Raw genomic sequence first — 7,668 nt, 5'->3', positions numbered from 1 at the left:
GAAGAGCGTATGGTCTAATGTTAACGGTGCTGCTTTTGGAGTGGTGAGATTACAGATAATTTTAATATTCATAACTTTGCTTCTTGGTATATCCTGCTTTTTTTTTTTTTTTTTGCGGTACGTGGGCCTCTCACTGCCGTGGCCTCTCCCGTTGCGGAGCACAGGCTCCGGACGCACAGGCTCAGCGGCCATGGCTCACGGGCCCAGCTGCTCCGTGGCATGTGGGATATTCCCGGAATGGGTCACGAACCCGTGTCGCCTGCATCGGCAGGCGGACTCTCAACCACTGTGCCGCCAGGGAAGCCCCTATTCTGCTTTTTCTACAATGTGTAATAAAAAAAATTAAAGCTCCTTTTTAGAAAAATGAGAAATACGGCATAATCCCAAATTAATTCTGTGAGTTAAATAGGTGCTGTCCTTAACACTGACAAGGAAAAATCCTTAAAAATTCTATTAGAAGCCAATTTCATTTTTGAACATAGTTACAAAATTCTTAAATGAAATTCCAACAAAGAATTGAGCAATAATAATTATTGTATATAATTAGATGCCAATTATAATACTGAGTGACTTACCTGGTTATCTAACTTCTTCATACCACACTATGAAGTAGGTATTAACATTTCCATTTTTAGGTGGGAAAACCAAGGCTCAGAAAAGTCATGACCAAAGTTAAATGGCTATTAAATGATAAAACAGTATTCAAAGTCTTAAACCCTGTCTTTACCTAAACCCTGTGTTGTCAACCACACTGTGACTAAGCCGAGCTTACCTCCAAGCTTACAAGATGAGCAGATCACAAAGAAAACTCTGAATATATTACTTCATGTCAACAACAGAATGAATGGTGAACATCAGAAGATTATAGACATTGCACAGGCATTGTATAATATTTAACAGACTCTCAGAAGCTAGAAGCAGGTAGATACTTTATTAACTTTTCATCTATATCTTTAAAAACAAGTTAACGTGTACATCAACAACAATTTATAAAAAGGTCAACATCACAATATAAATTAACTGGTCACTGTCATAATTGTTTAGAATACTTTTAGGGATTACTGTCATTGCTTTAAGATGGCAAAAGTGGTTAGAAAAAAAAAAAATCAGGACATTTGTCTAGTAGCCTGATGGAAATTCAGTCATTAATTCAGTAAATATTTATTGGGAACATACTATGTGTCAGGCACTGTACCAGGCATTGACCAATTAGTGGCAAAGGATAATAATAACTAACATTAAAAGAGAGCTTGCTATATGCTAGCTTTTTTTCTAAGCACTTTAGATATACCAACTTGTTTAATCCTTATACAACCCCATGAGGCAGGTACTATTACAATTGTTCCATTTCATAGATGAAGACACTAAGGCACAGAGGGGCTAATGCATCATAGCTAATAAGTGATGGGGCTGTGACACAAAATACAGATAGTCCTAGCCTAAGAGTCTAAGCACTTAACCATTGTGTAAATAGCTCTCTCTAGGGCTTCCCTGGTGGCGCAGTGGTTGAGAGTCTGCCTGCTGATGCAGGGGACACGGGTTCGTGCCCCGGTCGGGGAGGTTCACACATGCCGCGGAGAGCATGGGCCCATGAGCCATGGCCGCTGAGCCTGCGCGTCTGGAGCCCGTGCTCCACAATGGGAGAAGCCACAACAGTGAGAGGTCCATACTGCAAAAAAAAAAAAAAATACCCCTCTCTAAACAAGAAGTAATGGTCTCTGTCCTCATGGAGATTTATGATTTAATGGCAAACAAAGACATGAAACCAAACACAAAATTAAATACACAGTTTCAAATAGTAAATGCTAAGGAAGAAGAGACTAACAGGAATCGCTTAAATCGCTTACTTAGATGGGGGCAGGGCAGTCAGGGAAGGGTGGGCTGAGGAGGAGCCCATCAGATGAAGGGTGGGTGAAGGGCCAGGGCCAGTGGGAGAGCCCGTTAAGAGGCCCTGGGACGGTGCCTGGAAGGATGGTCCCAGCGGCTGAATGTCCCTGCAGGAGTCTGTGAACATTTGCAGGTCATGCTGAGCAACTGGTTTTATTTGAAGAGTGATGGGGAGCTTTTGAAGTTTTGTTTTTGTTTTTTTTTTTGTTTGTTTGTTTGTTTTTTGCGTTACGCGGGCCTCTCACTGCTGTGGCCTCTCCTGTTGCGGAGCACAGGCTCCGGATGCGCAGGCTCAGCGGCCACGGCTCACGGGCCCAGCCGCTCCGCGGCATGTGGGATCCTCCCGGACCAGGGCACGAACCCGTGTCCCCTACATCAGCAGGCGGACTCTCAACCACTGCGCCACCAGGGAAGCCCTGAAGTTTTGTTTTTATATTAATAAAGTGTTTGTTTTCACTACAGATGTTTCATCTGCAGATGTCTTTTATTTTTTATTCACCTGATGGCTAATCCGTCCCGCACATGGGACTCACTCCAACATCGTCTGTGGTCACGGGTGATGGCGCCTGAGTTCCGCTCTGGCCTGAGTCTCAGGCAGACAGCCCCTCACACCCAAACCTGCATTTCAAGTTGATTCTCAGAAGTTTAGAGGGACACAGTACTGAGGGTGGTATGACGTAGGTACTATTATAATTATTCCCATTTTGCAGATGAGGAAACTCAGGTACAGAAAGTGGTATTTGCCATAGATATCATCGAATGGCCATCATAGACCAAGTCCAGGATTTATTATTGAATCTGAAGAGCGAGTTCTACGTTGGCAGTTTCTGTATACTTAGTTTACCACATGGAAGTCATTGTACTTTTATTTCATGGTCAAGCTGTGCGGTCCAATATGGTGGCCATTAGCCACATGTGGATATTCAACCTTAAATTCATTAAACTTAAACGACGTTAGAAATTCAGCCCGTCAGTCACACTGGCCACGCTTCGAGTGCTCATAGCTATTTGTGACTAGCAGCTGCTTCACTGGACGGCACAGATTGACAGAACAGTTCCATCACTGCAGAAAGTTCTGGACAGCGCTGATCCAGAAATTTCTTAATTTGCTCTTTTAAATGGTGAATGAGCTCCACACGGAGCTGTTTGTGGGCAGGTGATTTTATCAACCAGCTTCTCACAATTTTCATCCAGAGCCTATAAAATTCAAATTTTGTAAGCATATTTTATTCTTTGGAGATTGTCATTTCCTAAAGGGCAGAGATTGGTTCTTTCTCTTTTTCCGTGAAGAGCCTTTAAGTTTATTCACTAAATTTAATAAACTTTTGCTGATGCCAATTACTATAGCTTAACAAACTCTGCCTGAGGCTGAGCTAATGGCATGTCTGAAGTGAACTTTTATGTTTTTTCTAAAATAAATTTATTTTATTTTTGGCTGCGTTGGGTCTTCATTGAGGTGCGCGGGCTTCTCTTGTTGCGGAGCACGGGCTCTAGGCGCGCGGGCTCAGTAGTTGTGGCTCACGGGCTCTAGAACTCAGTCTCAGTAGTTGTGGTGCACGGGCTTAGTTGCTCCGCGGCATGTGGGATCTTCCCAGACCGGGGCTCGAACCTGTGTCCCCTGCATTGGCAGGCAGATTCTTAACCACTGCGCCACCAGGGAAGCCCCCTTTTATGTTTTTTGAACAATCTCTTTTATTTATTTATTTTCGGCTGTGTCAGGTTTTAGTTGCAGCACGCGGGATCTTTCGCTGTGGGTCTTGGGCTCTTCGTTGCAGCACGCAGGCTTCTCTCTAGTGTGGCGTGCGGTCTTCGGAGTGCGTGGGCTCAGTAGTTGCGTGGCAGGCTTAGTTGCCCCACGGCATGTAGGATCCTAGTTCCCTGACTAGCATTAGAAGGTGAATTCTTAACCACTGGACCACAAGGGAAGTCCCTTTAAGCAATCTCTTGTTGCTAGTTCATACTGTATAGCACAGGAATCAGCATTTCTTGATATACTTTGAAGTCTGAGAAGTTACTCTGTCAGTGTAAGGATGGATAAGTAGATGCCATGGTACATTCTTCTGGCTCTGGTACCAAAGGACTATGGACTCATTCTCCCCTAATTAATTAATTAGCTTAATTGTTGATGGGGGCAGGGATGGGTGAGGTGAGAAAAGAGACTGGCTTTGAACTTGGTTCTTGTACTTCCAAGTATTAACTGAGCCCCACAACCTGCCAAGTATTGCACTAGACACCCAGGAATAAAGAGGTGAAAACAAGAATGTCTCTGCCCTTGAAGAACTTACAAACATATGAAGATTTACTCCACATGGACAGTGCAGTGACTGAGGTATCCCAGGGGCTGTGCACAGAGGAAGGGCAACACACCCAGGTTGGGGAGATCAGGGACGGATGAGTGGAGAAGTGATGGACACAACTACAGGGGCTCAAGAGCAGAGATCTCTCCTAGGAAGGGTATCCCTCTAGGGATTTGAGTGAGGAAAGAGTTTTCCAGAAAAGCAGGGAGATTAAGACATATCCATAGAGTGGGTTTGGCTTTCCTTATGCATGTAGTTGATCCGCACTCATGACCAGAGGGAAGAACGAGGAACTGGGCTACGGTATCATCATTATTCTCCTTCTGAACTTGAGCCAGAGTCCATGAGTTTTAGAACCCAGTCAGATGTGAGTTGCAGTTAGTAAAATGCCAGAGAAGGAGGGTGATTCTTTCACCAACTGCTGCCACGATTCTCCTGTGGATATTTGGCACGTCTTAGGAGAGCTGCCTGTGGGTTTGGGGCTATATTAGGAAATGGCCATGGAGGGTGTGGGCAGAGGATTGAGCCAGTTGATCTGTGACAGTTTGTGTGTGTCGCGGGGAGGCGATTGGGGGAAGGAGGTAAGGGAAAATGCAACAGAGAGGTGAGGCCTGGAAACCTGCTTCAGGAACATTCTTACTTGCCATTAAGGCCACCAGACTGTGCAAGAGGGACAGACGTCTCCAGTCCAATCCGTCCAAGACAAGGATCTTGGTTTTAAACCTTGTGTCTTCAGTCATGGGCACTTTGTGGATCTCTCTTTTTCTATTGGCTTCCCTTTTTTTTTTTTTTTTTTGCGGTACACGGGTCTCTCACTGTTGTGGCCTCTCCCGTTGTGAAGCACAGGCTCTAGACGCGCAGGCTCAGTGGCCATGGCTCACGGGCCCAGCTGCTCTGCGGCATGTGGGATCCTCCCGGACCGGGGCACGAACCCGCGTCCCCTGCATCGGCAGGCGGACTCTCAACCACTGCGCCACCAGGGAAGCCCCATGGCTTCCCTTTTGATAGGCAGGAGGTCCTTCTTAGGGATTGAGGTAAATCGAGGTAGTTATTTGGTTTGTATCATGGCAGGTCTAAACTCTTTGCTTGCTACAATCTGACCATACTTGCTCTTTTCCCAAATTTCTCTAAATAGCTCTTTCTCTAGTTAATCAAGTGGCCCCATCCTGTGCCCACATCCTGTTCATTTCTACCTTCTTGCCTTTGCAATTTCTACCTTGCCTTTCTTTGCCTTGTCTCCCTACCTTTCTTTTCTCTGCAATACCCTCTCTACTTTTCTTCCTCTTTCCTTTCACAAACTTTACCATTGTTCTCATTGTTCAAGACCCAGCTTAAGCCCCATGTAGTCCATGAAAACTTCCCTACCTACTGTAGGCCACGCTGATCTTTTCCTTTTCTTTTTCAATTTTCCAAAAAAACAATCCTAAATTTATAGTCCAAATCCTGCCAGGTAACACTGAGACTTAGGGTGTTGAAGAGGGAGAAATCACTTTAAAGACCACCTAAGCCCTTCATCATCTGTCCTTTCCTCTCTTCTCTTGGAGGAAGACTTTTTTTTTTTTTTTTTTGCGGTAAGTGGGCCTCTCACTGTTGTGGTCTCTCCCGTTGCGGAGCACAGGCTCCGGACACGCAGGCTCAGCGGCCATGGCTCACGGGCCCAGCCGCTCCGCGGCATGTGGGATCTTCCCAGACCGGGGCACGAACCCGTGTCCCCTGCATTGGCAGGCGGACTCTCAACCACTGCACCACCAGGGAAGCCCGAGGAAGACTTTTTTATTGAAAGCACAAATATAACAACGTCAAAGGACAGAATGCTCATAATCTCATCATCTTAATACAGCAATTTTAAGTTTTATACAGTTCCTTTCAAGTCATACTCTTCGCTTTGTCAATTCATAAACCATTTTATATTTAGTTTTTCTCCATTTAACATTGTAACCCAAACACATCTTATGTTTCCTCACAGTTATTGTAACAGAAGCATAACGTTGCCTCTTGTTACTGTAATGTAATTAATTGCATCAAGCCACTCTCCTGATACTGGGCCGCGTGTTGCTGGCTCTGCCTTTTCAAAAGAATTACATGTTTCTCTTAATTCCATCTCCTCTGATCTCTGAGAATTTACTCTGTCAATTATCTTTCCCTTGCATTTTTTTAATAGATTTTATTTATTTATTTATTTTTGGCTGTGTTGGGTCTTTGTTGCTGTGCGCAGGCTTTCTCTAGGTGCGGCGAGCGGGGGCTACTCTTCGTTGCGGTGCGCAGGCTTCTCACTGCGGTGGTTTCTCTTGTTGCGGAGCATGGGTTATAGGCACACGGGCTTCAGTAGTTGTAGCTCACGGGCTCTATAGCGCAGGCTCAGGAGTTGTGGTGCACGGGCTTAGTTGCTCCGCGGCATGTGGGATCTTCCCTGACCAGGGCTCGAACCCCTGTCCCCTGCATTGGCAGGCGGATTTTTAACCACCAAGCCACCAGGGAAGCCCCTCCCTATTCTCTCGCTGTCTTCAGACACCTTCTGTTCTATCTACAGGGATGTTCAGGCTTATCTATCCTAAAACATATCTCAACCCTGCCAGATACCTTTCTCTGTAGCCTCCATTATTTCCCAACCAGCTCATTCTTTTACTCTTGTTATTACCCTTCTCCATCCCCATTTCAACAGAAAATTTCTTTTTAATGACCATGTCATCGAGTCCAAAGAGATCTTCTCAGTCCTATTGTCCCTGACATTGACCATGACCTTCTGAAATGGCCCTCTAGGCCCTTGGTGACATCACATTTCAGTCGTTCTCCTCAGCTTTCTCTCAGAGTCTTTCCCTGCCTTTTTCATTGCTTCCTCTTCCGTTTTTCCAACATGAAGGTCTTTCTCAGGGGCCTGTCTTCAGCCCTCTTCTCTGCTTTCCTCTCTTCCCAGGCATAGTCATTCACTGTCACATCTTTAGCTAATAATTCTGTGCAAATGATTTCCAAATCTGTACTTATCTCCCAAGCCTGAGGCTCACCTCCACCACCCACCACTCTAACATCACTCCCTGGGTGCTGGCCCAGCTCCCTGCAGTGCATTCAACACCCAACCTTTTCGTCCTCCACCCCAGCCTCTCCACTGGCTTCCTTTGATCTACCCTTGCACATATGGCCTCAAAACCTCTGAATCATCTTTTATTCTTTTCTCTCCTCATATTTCATGAGCTGATTTAACTTCCAGAATGTGTCTCAGCCATTTTCTGATTTCCCCTCAAACTCACAAAGTTTTTAGTTAAAAAAAGTTTAAATATAAAAGCAGTATGCTTGTGTTAAAAATGCAAATGATGTAATATTATCATAGTCAGATGCATTCAGATATAGAGTAACAAATGAATGTTCCTCTCCATGAAAGTGAACATTTCTCTTCAAATATTTACTCCTCAACCCCTCTCAGAATTCGACTTCTTTTCCCAGTGGGAAAGTGGATTTCCAATCAGTACTTTTTTTTTCATTAATGGAA

This window comes from Lipotes vexillifer, unplaced genomic scaffold (assembly GCF_000442215.2).
Source record: "Lipotes vexillifer unplaced genomic scaffold, Lipotes_vexillifer_v1.1 scaffold71, whole genome shotgun sequence".
NCBI lineage: Eukaryota > Metazoa > Chordata > Mammalia > Artiodactyla > Lipotidae > Lipotes > Lipotes vexillifer.
Note: the sequence above shows the minus strand (reverse complement) of the source record.